Below are 19,086 nucleotides of genomic sequence, written 5' to 3' on the forward strand. Positions count from 1 at the left end.
TTTCTGCTTTTATCCTTGTTATTTCTTTTCTTCTACGTGGTTTAGGATTGGTTTGCTGTTCATTTTCTAGCTTCTTCAGTTGATCCATTAGTTCTTTGATTTTGGCTCTTTCTTCCTTTTTAATATATGTGTTTAGTGCTATAAATTTCCCCCTTAGCACTGCTTTTGCTGCATCCCATAGGTTTTGGTATGTTGTGTTCTCATTTTCATTTGTCTCTATATATTTAGCAATTTCTCTTGCTATTTCTTCTTTAACCCACTGATTGTTTAGCAGTGTGTTGTTTAACCTCCACGTATTTGTGAATTTTCTAAGTCTCTGATGGTTATTGACTTCTAATTGTATTCCATTGTGGTCAGAGAATGTGCTTTGAATAATTTCAATCTTTTTAAATTTATTGAGGCTTGTTTTATGTCCCAGCATATGATCTATTCTGGAGAAAGTTCCGTGAGCACTAGAAAAGTATGTGCATCCTGGTGATTTGGGATGTAATGTCCTGTATATGTCTGTTAAATCTAATTCATTTATCAGATTGTTTAGCTTTTCAATTTCCTTATTGGTCTTCTGTCTGGTTGATCTATCTATAGGAGAGAGTGATGTGTTGAAGTCTCCCACAATTATTGTGGAAACATCAATTGCTTCCTTTAGTTTTGCCAGTGTTTCTCTCATGTATTTTGTGGCACCTTGATTGGGTGCATAGACATTTACGATTGTTATTTCATGTTGCTGAATTGCTCCTTTTATTAGTATGTAGTGGCCTTCTTTGTCTCTCAAAACATCCCTGCATTTAAAGTCTATTTTATCTGAGATTAATATTGCTACACCTGCTTTCTTTTGGCTGTAGCTTGCATGAAATATTTTTTTCCATCCTTTCACTTTCAGTTTCTTTGTGTCCCTGTGTCTAAGATGAGTCTCTTGTATGCAACATATTGATGGTTCATTTTTTTTGATCCATTCTGCGAATCTATATCTTTTAATTGGGGAGTTTAATCCATTTACATTCAACGTTATAACCGTGAAGGCATTTCTTGAATCGGCCATCTTATTCTTTGGTTTATTTTTGCCATATTTTTCCCTCTCTCTATTAATATCCTTTATTGTACCCATACCGAATCTCTTTAGTACTGAACCTTTCTCCAAGTCTCTCTGTCCTTTCTTTGTTTCTCTGTCTGTAGGGCTCCCTTTAGTATCTCCAGTAGGGCAGGTCTCTTGTTAGCAAATTCTCTCAGCATTTGTTTGTCTGTGAAAAATTTAAGCTCTCCCTCAAATTTGAAGGAGAGCTTTGCTGGATAAAGTATTCTTGGCTGGAAATTTTTCTCACTCAGAATTTTAAATATATCATGCCACTGCCTTCTCTCCTCCATGGTGGCTGCTGAGTAGTCACTACTTAGTCTTATGCTGTTTCCTTTGTATGTGGTGAATTGCTTTTCTCTTGCTGCTTTCAGAACTTGCTCCTTCTCTTCTGTGTTTGACAGTGTGATCAGTATATGTCTCGGAGTGGGTTTATTTGGATTTATTCTATTTGGGGTTCGCTGAGCATTTATGATTTGTGTATTTATGTTGTTTAGAAGATTTGGGAAGTTTTCCCCAACAATTTCTTTGAATACTCTTCCTAGACCTTTACCCTTTTCTTCCCCTTCTGGGACACAAATGAGTCTTATATTTGGACGTTTCATATTATCTATCATATCCCTGAGGTCCATTTCGATTTTTTCAATTTTTTCCCCATTCTTTCTTTTATGCTTTCATTTTCCATTCTGTCATCTTCCAGGTCACTGATTCATTGTTCAACTTCCTCTAATCTTGTACAATGAGTGTCCAGAGTCTTTTTAATTTGGTCAACAGTTTCTTTAATTTCCATAAGATCATCCATTTTTTTATTTAGTCTTGCAATGTCTTCTTTATGCTCTCCTAGGGTCTTCTTGATTTCCTTTATATCCCGTACTATGGTCTCATGGTTCATCTTTAGTTCTTTGAGTAGCTGCTCTAGGTGCTGTGTCTCTTCTGGTATTTTGATTTGGGTGCTTGGGCTTGGGTTATCCATATCGTATGTTTTTTTCATATGCTTTATAATTTTCTGTTGTTTTTGGCCTCGTGGCATTTGCTGAACTTGATAGGATTCTTTTAGGGTTTGTAGACCTATTGAAGTCCTTATCTCTAATTTATCAGATCTAAAGCTTCGTGGAGTACACTTTCTCTAACTAACCAGCAGGTGGCGTCCATGAGCCGCCTGTTCTCCACAAGCCAGTTCTCCCCTGCTTAGCCTTTTTGGTGAGTGGGGGAGTGAGTCTTGTGGGGCTCAATTGGTGTACCAAGCTTGCGTGTGTAGTTGGTGTTGCCTGCCCTGTATGTGGGGCGTGTTTCTGGGCAGTCGGTGAGGGGGGGTGGCCCTAACAATCAAATCTCCCTGGTGATCCTAGAGTTTTAAAGCTGCTGCAATAGTCTAATCCTTCAGTTCAGTCCTGCCACAGTTTGTCTCTGCCACTGACCCACAAGTCCTTGGTATTGGCGTATGGCTCCTGAGACTTGCAAGTGGGCCCCTCTTCCAGGCTGTGAACCCCGGGTCCTCTGTTGAGGGATGACTGTGCTATGTCACAGGTGAGTGCCGTCCCCCCCAGGGCAGTTCTGGGCTGCTGGGCTGTGTAGGGAGGCTCCCAGTCTGCTCAAATGATGGCTGAGTGGGGCTTTGTTAATTCACACTGCTCCACCTTCCCAACTCTGGGACAATCAGCTGAGGTTGCAGGGAAGGCTAATGTCCACGCCCAGTTTTGTGGTGTGTGCCTGTTATTTGAAGCACTTCTGTCACACTGGGTTGTCTGGGGCAGCTCTGGTCTATGGGGCTGGCGATGGGCAGGAGTGTTTCCTGTCCACCAGGATGGTGGCTGTGAGCGGACACCCCTCTTTTCTTGGGAAGTTGTGGTGTTTAGTGAATTTTCTCAGCCACTGGATTATTGCCTTTTGTCTCAGAGCTCTCTTAGTTCTGCTCTTGACTTGACGTGCCCAAATTGAAAGTCTTTGAAGCTTTCTGTATTGGGCTTCTTAGAGTAGTTGTTTTAGAAAAAGAAAAAAGGATTAAAAAAAAAAAAAAAGGGCCCTCCTCAGAGATCTAATGGGTTATTGAAATGCTAATAGACAAAGCAACCAGGGCCATTAAGGAAAGGTCCACAGGGCAGAGAGATCAGCTTTTCTTCGGGATTTGCATATGCGCCTCAAGGCCTGAGCTCCTCCCTTCCCCTTTCTGTGTTCACCAGTACTCCAAAAATCCTCTGCTTTTATTTTGGAGTTTTTCATGTTGTTTTTTTTTTTCTATGCCTGTCTCCTCTCTGCTGGGCTGGCTGCTCTCAGATTCTCTGGTGTCTGGTCTCAGTCTATCTATGGTTGGAGTTTGGATCAGTAGAATGAGTTTCCGATAAGGGCTCCCACTGCAGTTCTCCTTTCTCCTTCCTGGAGTTGACGGCCCCTCCTCCCACGGGACTGAGCCTGGCAGGGAGGGGCGCGGGTCCCCTGGCCGCAAAAACTTACAGATTTCGCTGATCTCAGCAGTTCGACATTTTCATGAGTGTTGTATGAAGTATGCCCAAAGTCAGATTGCTCTGTGGTGTCCAGTCCACGCAGTTCCTGGCTTTCTACCTACTTTCCTGGAGGAGTAACTAAAACATACAGCTCACCAGTCCACCATCTTGCCCCCGCACCTTCCTTCTTTATTTTGGTTCTTCATCTGATTATTTTTCCTCATTGTAAGGCATGTCTTTGAAAGGAAAAACGTCTATAGTTATTCCCTTTAAATCATTGTATATTTTAGAATTATTAAGTTTTAAGGTTATTTTTAATTACATATTTGAAAGATTAATTTCATTTATGAATTGTTTACATATCTTTATATATGTTTACTTAAAATTATTAATTTTAGTTTCTTATTTTTATTTGGTCATGAATTTTCCAACTTTTTGGTTGCGGTTTGAGCAATTTGATTTTAGAGTTATAAATTTTCATTTTATTTATATTTATAGTTCTCTATTTTCAGAGGGACTAGGTGTTAGCAATGGGAATATATTCTTAGTTACTTATTTCCAATTCCTTAGATTTCCAGATATGTACATGCAGAGTCACATCAAACTGGCCTACAAATTTATCAGTAAATAGCTTTGCTATTATCAGGCATAAACACTAATATATGTTACAGGTTCCCACTGATTTTCCTTAAATATTCCCCATCCTACATTTAAAAGCACTATTTTAGATATAACCTCTAAAAAATCTCTTTTAGTTTCCTTACTGATTTTTTAAAATTTAAGACCATATGAAAAATATATCAGCCACATTATGCCATGAATCCTATTGAAGATTATGTGACTTGGAATCACAACAATGTTGGTCTCTTACAAATGGGGTCATATTCCAGGATCTCAGAAATGCACTCCTGGATTTCCTATACCCTGGGGATATTCTGCTGCTCATTGGGGTTAGACTGTCATTGGTAGAATTAGTTGAACTAGATTAATGGCTGCATCTGTAACACCTTCTTGTGGCATCTCTCCTAAATGAAAGACATAAGCTGCATTATAAATGGCCCCTTCATGCTTCACATCTCTCCAGCTCTGTAAAGACTCTTCAAGTAAAGGCTGAATTCATAGATGACAGAGAGTGTGACATGTATGTGTGACAGATGAGCACTGAATAAGAGCTGGGTTTCTAGTCCAACTCTGCCTCACTTCCATGGCCTTGACTGCTCCTGTAAGCTCATGCACCAAACAAAAGGCCAGCATGAACTCACACAGCTCCACTACAGGATTCCCACCACAGCAGAGGGGGAGGGATCCAGTCCCACCTCACGTCCACAAAGGTGATCAAGTAAGGCTACTGGTCTGCTATATCTTGTCAGCCTCTGTGGTAGCCCAGAGGAAGATCCAATGTAAAAAGTCTTCAGAAAGAACCTCAGGACAGACACTATAAAGCTGAGGAATGGCTTACCCACGTTAGACAGTTCGAGGTCCCACAAATGCAAGATTCCTCTGCTGCCATATAGGCAAGGGACCCTCTGATGCTGCTGGCACCCGCCCCGCCCCAGCTAGGTTGTCGAGTCACTGATGAGGATCTAGACTCAGAGGAGGAAGCAGTGCACTGGTGGGTCAACAGTGCATTGTGGGTGGAGGAAGACTGAGATCATCTCAGACTGCAGCAGGATGCAGTCTTCCCATCCTTTCACCCTCATTATGGTCAATCCTTTATCTATCTATATATTAAACACCATGACTTCACACCAATGTATCCAATTTCTAGCCCACTACATATTTCATTGCAATTCCTGCCTTTGTAAATTTGTACCTATTTTCTGTATATACAGAGGGTAGATGGGATACAACAAAGAATTGGATGGATCAACAAGATGCCAAAGGCTGTGGTGAGATTATTGAATGGAACTGATCATTTTGGGGTCACATTTTACATAGTGGTCTCTTGATGTGTTCCCTTCAATCCAGCATTGCTCTCACTGCTGCTATCACCTCTATTAAAAGTGGCAAAGCCTTGTGATAACAAATGGTGGTGAAGCTTTTCTCTCTTGTGAGATTGTGATAGGTTAATTTATATAATACGAGAAGGGCTCTGCTTGAGATCTGGCTAACCTAGTTATGTAAGAATTTTTAGGAACTTCTGAGAGATATTGTGGTTCACTAAGTATAGAGATGTAATTCTCCTCCTGAAGGGAGGGCCACAATTCTCCTGTAAGTCCCATGGGGTCTCAGAGGCAGGGACATGGAATATCTCTGAGAACATGGCTGTGAATCTCTCTTGAGGGATTTGGGATCCCTCTGAGAGCAGGCTGGGGTTTTCAGAAGGATGCAGGGCTCTCTAAAAGAGACAATCTACTGTGTCTCCTCTCTTGTAAGCCACAAATCAGAGTATCTGTAGTGAGTTCAGCATCAGCAAGCAGATAAAACATGCTCAATATCATTAGTGACCAGTAAAATGCATCTAAAACTGGAAGGCCTCACTTCCATATCTTCCGGAATGGATGCAATTTGGGTGAGGAAGGACTTGAGCAGGAAATATACATACTCAGTGCTAGTGCAGCTACTGTCAGTCCAGGCTGCTCAAACAGGTGTGCAGATCTTTGTCAGGGGGACAACTGGGGGCTTACAGTCTTCACTCATTAAATTAGCAAGCCCCAGCCCAGCAGGTAATCTTGCCAAATGATGAGCATCCAGGGCTTGATGGTTGAAGATAAAGCTAATTCTTTGCAGAGCTGTTACTTGGCAGTTGGTCTGGAATGTCCTGGGTTCTGAGTCAGCATGGGAGCCATGCTGTCACTTGGGGTGGTCACCTGACCCTCAGGAGAGATCACATCTAGGCAACTGACAGTGTGACGATGCTGCGGGAGGATGGCCACAGGTTTAGACACCCCCTGGTCCTTCAGAGGTGCTTCATTTGGGGAAAACTGCATTGTATTTCAGGTCAGGATTGAAATGTAGAGGCATGAGGTTGGGTCAGGATTTGGGCCCTTTGCTTGGTTCAGGCAAGGAGAGGGAGTGTCTTATTCTGCCAGGGCTGCTTTCGCAAATATGATATGCTGGCTGGCTTAAGCCACAGGAATTTATTTTTTTTCATGGTTTTGGAGGCCAGAAGGCCAAAATCAAGGTGTCAGCAGAGCCATGCTTTCTCCAAAGATTTTAGTAATCTTCCATCACATGGCAATCTCATTCACTCTCTACGACTTCTCCTACTTCTCTCTTCAACTTCTGTATCCAAATTCCTTTGCTTATAAGGACTTCAGACATATTGGATTAAGGCCTGCACTCATTCAGTTGGACCACACCTTAATTAATAATAGCTTCTCCAAGGATCTTATTTCCAAGTGGATTTACACCCAGGGGACAAGGTATTAGAACTTGGATATATCTTTTGTGGGAGGGCATTATTTAATCCCCAAAAGAAGTGAGGGGAGTTCTTGGTCCAGGGGTCCAGGGCCATAATTATTATTTTTATTGAGGATCTCTGTCCTCAGGAAACAAGCCACATTTCTTGCCCCAGATCCAACGCACATCAGCATTCTGTCTTTGGAAAGTCACCTAACTTCTGTAAACATCAGTGTCCTTCACTATTTTGATAACAGATATTCTTGAATGAGCTTAATACCCATGTAAACACTGAAGTTCAGCATCCATCCTTTCCTGTCTTGAAGCCACCCAAGAACCCTCCCTGCAGGCAACAACTACCACATTGTCTGCTTATTCTTCCAGGCATTTAATAATTGAACTTACAGAGCCTGTATGAAGTGCCATTTTTCTTAAAGGTTTACCTGTATTTACTCATTTTTTAGCCTCAACAAAATACTAATAAGTAGGCTCTATTAACATTTCCACACCAGAGAATAGGGAACTGAGTGAGTCCCAGAGGGGCTAAGCTCCCTTCCCAGGTACATGTGACTTCTAAATGGGATGCTCTCAGTCACTGCGCTGTGCAGCCTTCCTTCCTGTATTGTCTCATCTATTTCATCTATTGCCCATGCAATTAGTCTGTTGAGTATTTTAAGTGTACACAAAAGTACAAGATCCACCCTCTTAATCCAAATTTTGATTCAACAACTTCTGAATAAGGTGTTCAAAGTTTTGACATTGCAATGAATTATTAATATTTTCCCCCATGGTCTTCTGCTAGCAAGATGTCAATAGCTCTCCATATTGTGAATGCAGTTTCAAGGACCTTGCCTCAAGAATGCAAGAAGAAAAGAAACAGATATTAATGGATTCAAACATAGGATACACATAAGGATTGATTGACCAACTAGAAAATGGATGGCTCATGCCCAGCAGTGATTCAACAGCATCAAAATGGGCCTTTGCCAAAAGTCAAGGATATACCATCAAATATCACACCCCATGATATGCTGCATGCAAGGTACTGTGGAAACTTAACAATTCAGTCAATTCAAGAGTAATGATTCAGGGAAAAACTAGAAAAACTTTAAGGTATATTCTGTTATTACTGATATATAATATGCACACCATAAATTTGCCCTGTCAAAGCGAACAATTCACAGGCTTTTAACGTATTCACAAGGTTGTACATCTGTTACCACTATGTAATTCCAGAAAATCTTCATCACTCCAACAGGAAACCCTCTAGTGATTTGCAGTCAATCCCCATTATCCCCACCCAAAGCCATGATAACTGTTTCTGTTTCTATAGATTTGCCTATTCTGGACATTTCATAAAAGTAGAAAAATATGTTGCCTTCTGTGTCTGACTTCTTTCACTTAGTATGTTTTCAGGTTGATCCATATTGTAGGATGTACAAATATATCATTCCTTTTTATGAATGATTAATATTCCTTGTATGGATATGCCACATTATATTTATCCATTCATCAGCTGATAGGTATTTTGTTTGTTTCCCCTTTTTGGCTCTCATGAATATTGTTGCTATGAACATTCGTGTATACATTTTGGATGAATTAAGTTTCAATGTTATCTACAAATTGAGATAGTTTTACTTCTTCTTTTCCAATCTGGACATCACTAATTTATTTTTCTTTTGTATTACCTTTGGCTAGAATCACCAGTACAACATTGCACACAAGCGGTGACAGCATATATCCTTGTATTTTTTTTTTCCTGTTCTTGGGGTTAAAGCTTTCAGTTTTTCACCATTAATTAACTCTGATGTTAGCTCTTGGATTTTGATTGATTCTTTTTATCAGGTTGAGGAAGTCCCCTTCTAGTTTTTTGAGTGTTTTATCAAGTAGCGGTGTTTAATTTTGTTACTTGATTTTTTTAAGTTTCTTGAGATGATATGCTTTTTTTTCAGTTAATATTTAATTTTTTTTTTACTTTTATTTTGAAATAAATTCAAACTTACAGGAACAGTTGCAAAAACAATACAAACCCCATACACAGAACTCCAGCACACCCCGACCCCCCTCCCCCAATACCCCAATCCACCCACTTTAACATCCTGTCATGCCACCATTTCTTTCTTTCCCTCCCTCCCTCCCTCCCTGTCATCCATCATCTATTGCTCTGTCTTCTGAACATATGAGAGGAAGCTGCATACATCCTTGAACAAACAATATAATTCACATATACATTTCCCATGAACAAGAACATTCTTTTATGCAATCCCATTAAGTGCAGCTAAGAAGTTCAAGAAATTCAACATTGATACAAAGCTTAGATTCTATATTTCCTTTTTTTTCCCTTATGTCCCCACTGTGTCCCTTTGAGCCTCCTCTCCTCCATCCTCAGATCCCACCCAGGATCATCCTTGGCATTTAATTTTCATAATCTATTTAGACTGTCTTTTTTTTTTTCAATTGTGGAAATATATATACAGTCTAAATCTTCCCAATTCCAACCCCTCCCTAGCATTCCATTAGTGGGATTAATCACATTTAGAATCCATCCATTACTAGAAATTTCCCTTCACCCCAAACAGAAACCCTACACTCATTTCTTAACTCCCCATTGCCCCTTCCCCCACTTCTCATAACCCATACTCTACTTTTCATCTCTGTGGTCATATTCTCTGATACTTTCTTTGTGTTTATCATGGGGCTTAAATTTAACCTCTTAAATCTATAACAATCTTGTTTTTCTTTGATACCAACTTAACTTCAATAGGACACGTAGACTATATTCCTATACTCCTCCATTAACCCACCTTTCTGTAGTTCTTGTCAAAAATTACATATTTTACATTGAGTTCAAAACCACTGATGATATTATCATTTCAGTTTATGTATTTTAGATCCTGTAGGAAATAAATAGTGGAGTTACAAATCAAAAATACAGTATTATTGGTATTTATATTTACCATGTGATCTTTACTGGAAATTTTTATTTCTCCATGTGGTTTCAGTCAACTGTTTAGAGTCCCTTCCTTTCAGCCTGCTCAATTCCCTTTACCATTTCTTATAGGACTGATCTACTGGTGAAGTCCCTCAGCTTTCGATTATCCAGGAATGTTTTCATCTCCCCCTCATTTTTAACCTCCAGTTGTTTGTGAATTTTCTAAGTCTTTGATGGTTATTGGCTTCTATTTCTATTCCATTGTGGTCAAAGAATGTGCCTTGAATATATTCAATTTTTTTTTAATTTATTGAGGCTTGTTTTATGTCCCAGCATATGGTCTATTCTGGAGAAAGATCCATGATCACTAGAGAAGAATGTGGTCCTGGTGATTTGGGATGTAATGTTCTATATATGTCTGTTAAATTTCTCTATATCTCTCTCTCCTTTCTTTGTTTCTCTGCCAGTAGGGCTTCCTTTAGTATCTGAAGTAGGGCAGATCTTTTATTAGCAAAATCTCTCAGCATTTGTTTGTCTGTGAAAAATTTATTCTCTCCCTCAAATTTGAAGGAGAGTTTTGTTGGATAAAGTATTCTTGGTTGGAAATTTTTCTCTCTCAGAATTTTAAATATGTCATGCCACTGCCTTCTCGCCTCCATGGTAGCTGCTGAGTAGTCACTACTTAGTCTTATGTTGTTGCCTTTGTATGTGGTGAATTGCTTTTCTCTTGCTGCTTTCAGAACTTGCTCCTTCTCTTCAGTATTTGAGAGTCTGATCAGAATATGTCTCGGAGTGGGTTTATTTGGATTTATCCTATTTGGAGTTCGCTGGGCATTTATGCTTTGTGTATTTATATTGTGTAGAAGGTTGAGGAAGTTTTCCCCAACAATTTCTTTGAATACTCTTCCTAGACCTTTACCCTTCTCTTCCCCATCTGGAACACCGAGTCTTAAATTTGGACATTTTATTTTATCTATCATATCCCTGAGATCCATTTTGATTTTTTTCAATTTTTTTCCCATTCTTTCTTTCGTTCTTTCATTTTCTGTTCTGTGGTCCTCAAGGACACTGAGTCATTGTTCAACTTCCTGTAATCTTGTATTATGAGTATCCAGAGTCTTTTTAATTTGGCCAACAGTTTCTTTAATTTCCATAAGATCTTCTATTTTTTTATTTAGTCTTGCAATTTCTTCTTTATGCTCTTCTAGAGTCTTCTCTATGTCCTTTATGTCCTGTGCCATGCTCTTCTTCATGTCCTTTGTATCCTGTGCCATGCTCTCGTTGTTTGACTTTAGTTCTTTGATTAATTGCGCCAAGTACTGTGTTTCTTCTGATCTTTTGATTTGGGTGTTTGGGTTTGGGTTCTCCATATTGTCTGGTTTTATCATAAGCTTTAAGATATTCTGTTGTTTTTGGCCTCTTGGCATTTGCTTTACTTGATAGGGTTCTTTCTGGATATAAAAAATACTGATCTCTAATTTGTCAGATCTACAGCTTGGTGGTGTACACTTTCTCTAACTAGCCAGCAGATGGCATCTGCAAGTCACCTATTCCCCTCAAGTCAGTTCTCCCCAACTTTGTGGTGTGTGGGGATCTGATTCTTGTGGGGTTCAATTGGTACACTAAGTTTGGGTGTGCTGTTGGTGCTGTCCACCCTGAATGTGCGGCATGTCTTTGGGTGGTTAGGGAGGCAGGGCAGCTTTAATAGTCAATCCTCCCAGGTGATTTAAGGCTGTTGCAAGAGTCTAAGCCTTCATTTCAGTCTTGCCACAGATTGTCTTTACCGCTGACCCACAAATCCTTGGTATTGGCATTGGGTCCCTGGGGTTTCCAATTGGGTCCCCCTTCCCAGCTGTGGTTTTCCAGGACCTCTGCTGAGGGAAGGCTGTGCCATGTCACAAGTGCACGTCGGCACTCCAGGGAAGCCCTGGGCTGCTGGGCCATGCAGGGGCGTTCCCAGCCTGCTGTATAGATGGTTGAATGGGGTGTGTTAATTTCCCCCTTTTTGTGCAGCTCTGCCTTCCCAACTCTGGGACAATTAGCTGTGGTTGCACTAAAGGCCACTGTCCATGGCTGATATTGTGGTGTGTGCAAAGTGCTGTGGGAAACACTCCCCATCACACTGGGTTTCTTGGTGCAGCTCTGGGCTATAGTTCCAGCCCTGGGCAGGAACATTCCCAGCCCACTGGGGAGATGGCTGCAAGGGGTGCAGTTTCTTTCTCCTTTTGGCTCCCCTCTGCCCCCCTGGCCCTGAGACAATCAGCAGCAGGCTATCCTCCACACCAGACACTGAGAGGTTGGCACAGCCCGCTCCTGCCATGCTTCACTGCACAGTTCTCACCGTCATAACCAGTCACTCCTGGGCTTTTTTTTTTTTTAAAAAAAAGAACTAGTCCATCTCCAAATGCCAACCCATGGTTTCCCCACACTGCAGCACAGCCACCGGACTTTCAGCCAGCTTACTCACTCGTTTCAGAATGCAGACTCCCGGTTTCACCAAATGCACGGTCCCTGTGGTTTAGCAGACCTTGTCCAGCTGGTGCATTGCTGGAACTGGTGTTCTGGGTCACTTTCTGACTTTTATCTAGTATTTTTCACAGAGGTGTTTTTTTCCCCTGTCTCACCTAGCCGCCATCTTAGGTTCTCCCCAATATTTAAATAATACTTGTTTGAACAGTCAACAATGCATAAAGAAAAAAATCCTCAGTGAATGCTTACACACAGTGTGAACACATGCTTTAAATATGCAGTTGAGGAGGGGTGAATTCACAGTTAACAAAGCTAAAAATATTCCTTGTTATAAATTATACAAAGCATATAAAAATATTTCTCTGAATGCATAGGTTAAGACTTTAAACTCACCTCCCAACAACTGCGCAGTATTAGCTTGCTGCCATCTGCAGGAGTCAGTTGCCAACAGAGGACTTTTAACAGAGGTGTGAGCCCAAGGGAGGGAGAGGCTACATTGCTCGATGCTTCCATGCCTGGGAAAAGCTCTGGTTGGATGTGGCAACTCCTCTGTAGGCAAACTCCCAGACAGGGGCCTCCACTGTTTCTGAGAATTTCTCATTAATCTAGCTGGCTGCGAGAGTTTCAACCCCAGTAATTTAGATGTGAATTAATACTGAATTTATTCCCTCCAGGATAAAACCAGCCTTAATTGTACCAGTAAAGTGTTAACTTTTTTTCAAAACAAAGACCAAAAAGGGGTTAGTTTATCCTGATATACTGGCTTCTGATTGGTTGAAACACAAGGAAGTTTTCATCCTTAAAACAGTACAGAGAAAGGGTTACTAAGTAACCTTTACTCTGCTATGCAAACTTTCCTTACAAGGGTGACTATCAATAATTGGTGGAATACAATTAAGTCACTAAACAGGGACTCCATGAAGTTGGCCTTGAAAAACACCTCAACCTCTTTTCAGCATTTAGGCAGCAGCAGGAGACCATTATCTTAGCACAACATCCTCTTCCTTTGACATCTTCTGCATATTCTCACTCCATTGTAGTGTCCCAATAAAATTAAGTTAACACAGTTAGAAGTTAAGTTTCTTTGGAAACCATAGGTACTATGGGGAAAAAGCCTAAGACAGCAGAGATGCTCTTCAACAGCTGGCTTTGAACCCTGCTCTCCTGTGTGTCTACATATGCTAGTTCTCATTTCTAAAGTAAAGCTGTTTGTTTCAACAAGACGGGCTTTTCTTCTAACATTAATCACACTGAAGGAAAGGAAAATAATCCTTAATGCATTATTTTAAAAAAATTATGCCAAGCTTAAGAGTTTAATCAGGATTTGTTTTTTGTTTTTTGTTTTGTTTGTTTGTTTCCTGTTTACTTCAGAACAAAGTCTGATAGGCTCTTGATTGGCTTTGTTAAGTAGATTGGTGGTGGGGATCCCTAAGATCAAACAATTCATTTACAAAAGCAACAGATTCCTCTAGTGACCAGGAAGGGGAGTTAATGCAGATGTGACTGTCTAGGCAATGGCAGACTAGGGACAGAGAAGCAGTCATGAGTGTTTACAAAGGAAAAGTGGGGGAGGGGATGCTGTTTTGGCTAACAGCATATTTACAATTAGGTAACTGTATTCTTAAATACTTTTAATCTGAGTAACATTTATAAATATGTTCTATGAAACCTCACAGCTAGTACCTGTGCTTTCCCCAGTTTTCCTCCCTCATTAGTTCATATTTCAGGGGAGTTGTGGACATGCAACACCAAGGAAAGTGCATCCCAGCCCTTCAGGTGCACTGTCAACAGGAGTGGCTAGAAACAGGCTCTGCTCTCTCTCATCTCCTGCTTCAACAACTCTCTTACATCCTACACATAAAATACACTGGATATAAAGTCTTTGGCTTCTGCCTCTCCAGACCACTTCTCAGCTGCTCAGAGCTTCAAGCCATAGGTTTATTGTACACCAAGAGGCTTGGAAGAGTGGCACCACTGTTTGAGGATCAGAGGCTTCCTACCTTGGCAGACAGTGTTAGTGTCTACTATGCAATGGTACCATGGGCCTTTCCAGGCATCCAAGGCAGAAGTGTAGAATATTAGCCTTGACTTAGATCAATGGCTTGTCCTTGGCCCAGAGGTGACATGCACGGTCACAATATTCAGTTGTAAAAGTCCCTGCTGCATTAGTAAGTCAGTTTTGAAGCTCTCCTGCTATAGCAAGGCCTCAGTCAGTGTGGATGCAGTATTCCTAGAGAGAAAATTATTTTCAGTTATCATTAGAACCAGTTCCAGCTCTTGGAAATCTTGGAGTTGAGCAACATCTTTGTCGTTTCTTAACAGAGTATTGGGTAACTTTCTGATCTTCTCCACTGGATCTGGATTAACCCCCAGTTCATAGCAATTCACTCTGAGCAATTCTTTGTTGGTGAACTCCTGTTGGTCCAGTTCAATTTCAATGAAATTATTTTCTCAAACTGATGGGTTTTGCATCCTCACCTTGAGTACCAGCTCTTGCATATTAAAGGAAATGCTCTGGTGAAGAAAAATGGCTGGAATGCTGGCACAGGTTCTTCATATGTCCCATTTTGAGACTCCAGAGACACTGGTGGCTTGGACAGAAGAAAAGAAGGGGCGGCTCTGACTCACTGGTGGCTGACAAACAGGACCTGGTTTTGTGCTTTCTGGTGTTCTGAGTATGGCAGAGGGGACAGATGCATCACTATTCTGAACCAGAGGCCCTAGCAGGGGTGGTTCCCGGGGCAGGAGCACTAGAGGCCAGCCATCTGTGAGGGGTGATACAGGAGGAGTGGAGGAGCTCCATTCTGCAGCTGGGCTGAATCCTTTGCCCTGGGGGGTGTATATAAAAGGGAAGGCTAGGTTGGCCAAATAGTTGGGAACAAAGGGCAGTTCTGACTCCTTCAGCTGGGGGAGGTTGTCATCATCATCGTCATCTTCCACTCCCATAATCTTCCTGATTTCTCTCCTTGATATTAACTGGAGTGGCATTTCTCCTTCTGTGGTAAGAATCTCTTTGTCAGTTCCTGATTTTAACAAGTAAGAGACCACCTGACCATGATTGCGTTTATATGCCCAGTGCAGACAGGTCCAGCCATTGACCTCATTTTGGGAGTTCACATCCACCCTGCTCTACACCAGTTTCTGTACCTCCCGAATGTCCCCCAGGGTCACAGCTTCTCGTAGCTCTCCTGCTGCTCCTTCTGCTCTAGGAGGGCTCTCATCGTCCCCTCAACCCCAGGCCCCAGTCCACCCGCCCCACCCGGGGCCTGTCAACTCTGCCACTGCTGCCCGCTCCTGGCCATAGGAAGGGAGCACGGAGCTCACCCACCCTGCTTGCGCCCACCCGGGGCTTCTGCTCCCTCCTGCAGGCCACTGGAGACTCCCAGGCTGCTACCTGCCCACAGGCCCAAGCTGCAATGATATACTTTTTAAAATTTGTTTTGTTAATATGGTGGACTTCATTGATTGTATTTCATTTATGCAAACAAACTTGTATTACTGGGATTGATCAGAATGTATAATCCTTTTTTATTGCTGTATTTGGTTTGATAAATTTTATTGAATATTTTTGTATCTCTAGTAATAAGGGATACTGAGCTGTTATTTTATTTGATATCAAAGACTTGTTTTGGTATTAGAATGAGATGTTGGGAGACGATCCCTTCTTTTCTATATTTTGGAAGAATTTGTAAAATTTTTGTATTAATTTCTCTATCAAAATTTGTGAGAATTTGACAGTGAATCAGAATCAATCTGCTCTTAATCCTTTCTTTATAGGAAGCTTTATTTTCTCTCTCTTTTTTTAGCTATTTCAATCTCCTTACTTATTTATTAGTTCATTCAGATTTTCTGTTGCTTCTTGAGTCAGTTTCATTAAGGTGTATCTGCTCATTTCCTCTATGTAACATAATTTGTTGACAAAGAATTCTTCATAGTATTACCTTATAACCCTTTTTATGTATGTAGAGTTGGTATTAATACCATTTTTTCACTCTTGAGTTTATTAATTTGAGTTCTTTTCATCTAGATCAGCTTAGATAAAATTTCATCCACTTTGTTGATCTTCTCAGAGAACTTTGGTCATTGATTTTCTCTACTGTGTTTCTATTCTCTATTTTACCCATTTCCACTCTAATCTTTATTTCCTTTGTTCTGTTTTCTTTGGGTTTAGTTTGATCTTTGTAATTCAGTTTCTTAATATGTAATTCCAATGCCTGGACTTACTCAGGGATAGTTTCTAGTGATTGCTTTTTCCCCTTATGTATTGGTTGGTGTCAAGGGATCCAAAGACCAGTCTCCAGTCTAGTGATTCTCTAGGAGTCCTCACTGGACTCACTACTTAGTCGTATTCATGGCTGTGAATCATTACAGTGAAGGGACACCAAGAAAAATCTACAAAGGTAAAATGTCTACGGGGTGAAGTTCAGAGGAAAGAGTCTCAAGTTTCCAAGAGGCCTCCCCAAGTGGAGTCACACAGACACACTGAATTCCTCCAGCAAAAAGTTGTGACAACATGTTTAAATATTGTCTGCCAAAGAAAGTTATTAGACACTGATTGCCCAGGGTTTGTATAGGAGACTGCTCATATAGACCCCCTTGACCTAGCATGTGCATGAATTTAAATATCTCAGAATGAAAGAGGTGTTTATCATAAACCTTAGTGTCTGCACAAATTGTTTAGGCATGGTGAGCTGTTCTTTATCAAGGAATGGTGGGAACTCTCCAGAAATCCATGGCAAAATAATCACATTGCATATAAAAATAGAATACTAAGCAGACATAAATAAAAATGATAAACTTCCATGTATTAATGAAAGAGCCCACACCAAGATATTTTGCTGAGTATAAGCAAAGAGAGGTTCAGAACTGTTCTATTTACCATCTCAATAATAAAGTGCTTATGTAAAACAGCAATTTAGCTCCATTCTCAAGAGAGTTTTAAAGCTGTTCATTCAAAAATGTGTCCTTGAATTCCATGTGTGCATTGTCCATAATAGCCAAAGAGTGGAGAAAACCCAAAAGTTCATCAAATCATACATACATAAATAAAATGTAATATATTCATATACCCATGCTATGGAATTTAGTTTGGCAATAAATATGAATGAAGAACTTATACATGCTACAACATGGATGAGTCTCAAAAATGCTGTGCTAACTGAAAGAAGTCATTCACAAAGGACCAAATATTGTATGATTCCATTGATAAGAACTGTCCAGACTAGGCAAATCCATGGAGACAATGGAGACAGTAAGTTGACTGGTACTTGGTCACCACTGAGGGGTTGGGAGGAAATGGGGAGTGACTTCTAATGGTGTAGAGTTTCTTTTTGGGGTCATGGAAATGTTACAAAATTTATTGTGTTGATGGTTGCACAATTCTGTGAATATACTGAAGACCACTGAATTGTGCACTTTCAATGAGTGAATTAAATCTCAATAAATGTGCTATTTAAAAATGGTTATGCACTTTTTCAATGGATATCTCTGGAAGGATGTAGTCACCACTGTTTGAAATTGGGGAGGGGAAATGAAAACATTTGGGATGGAGTAAGAAAATAAATTTTCTTGGGAAAATAGCCTTTATCAAAGATTGAAGTGGGTTCTTCAGTGGGTCTCCTGGTTCTTATGGTCTCAGGCAGAACTCACACCTTTTTTATTCCTATTCTCCTGTTTTTCACTTAATGTTCTATTTCTACTTTTTAAAAAGTTTGTATGTGTTCATTTAAAAATTATAAGACTGAATACACAAATGATAAATTGTACAGAGAAAATTTATTTTATCACTCCAACACAATTTTTTACAGTTCCTCTCCCCAGCAGGAAACCATGCTATGTCAAGGAGTTATCCTAAGCATAGAAAAGCTGCCTATCTCCTTTTTTGCTAAGATGGTGTTCTCGTTTGCTAATGCTGCTGGAATGCAAAACACCACAAATGGCTTGGCTTTTAAAAGGGGGTTTATTTGTTTACACAGTTACAGTCTTAAAGTCATAAAGTGTCCATCAACAAAGAGTACCTTCACTGGAGAAAGGCCATTGGCATCCAGAAAATCTCTGTTAGCTGGGAAGGCACATGGCTTGTGTCTGCTTTCTCCCAGGTTGTGTTTTAAAATGGCATTCTCCAAAATGTCTGCATCAGCTTCCAATGGCCATCTTCAAAATGTCTGTGTCAGCTCCAACTAGCTATGAGCTCCTTCTGTCTGAGCTTATATAGTGCTCCAGTAAACCAAACAAGGCCCACAATGAATGGGTGGGGCCACACCTCCATGGAAATTGTCCAATCAGAGTTATCACATACAGTTGGGTGGGTCACATCTTAATGGACACCGAACCAGTAAGTTCCAACCCAAACCACACTAATACATCTGCCCCCACAAGAATGCATTAATAAATACGGCTTTTTCTGGGGGACATAAATATATAAACCTGCACAGATGGCAATATACCAAATACACTGCCCAGCATCACACTGATGGGCAAATATGGTTCTCAAAATTTATTCTTACAAGCCATGCTGCCTCAAGAATGTCCTTGGGCCAATGTCTTTGGAAAGTATATGTTCCATATTTCTGTCTCTAAATTATGTAAATTCTTCTTTTATTTATTAAAAGCTCATATTTATGAAGTTTAATATTGTTCCCTTGGTTACCTTTGTACTGAAGCCTTTTGATGGCCTTATTTTCCTGTTTCCTTATATCCTCAACAGCCTGGTTTATCTGTGTTAATTGTTATCCTTGGACCTGTTATAACCATTAGTTCATTTATTTCTCCACTTTCTGTCTCCCTCTCCCAACCCCTATTTTTTAGTTGTAGTATTTCTACTTATCAGAATG

The 19,086-nt window shown here is 40.4% G+C and overlaps 1 pseudogene; it reads right to left on the minus strand.

Annotated features, from left to right (window-relative positions):
- Positions 1-14,418: 14,418 nt before the first annotated feature.
- LOC119525036 lies at positions 14,419-15,474 on the minus strand (annotated as a pseudogene).
- Positions 15,475-19,086: the final 3,612 nt, after the last annotated feature.

Source organism: Choloepus didactylus (assembly GCF_015220235.1).
Source record: "Choloepus didactylus isolate mChoDid1 chromosome 23 unlocalized genomic scaffold, mChoDid1.pri SUPER_23_unloc3, whole genome shotgun sequence".
Taxonomy (NCBI): domain Eukaryota; kingdom Metazoa; phylum Chordata; class Mammalia; order Pilosa; family Megalonychidae; genus Choloepus; species Choloepus didactylus.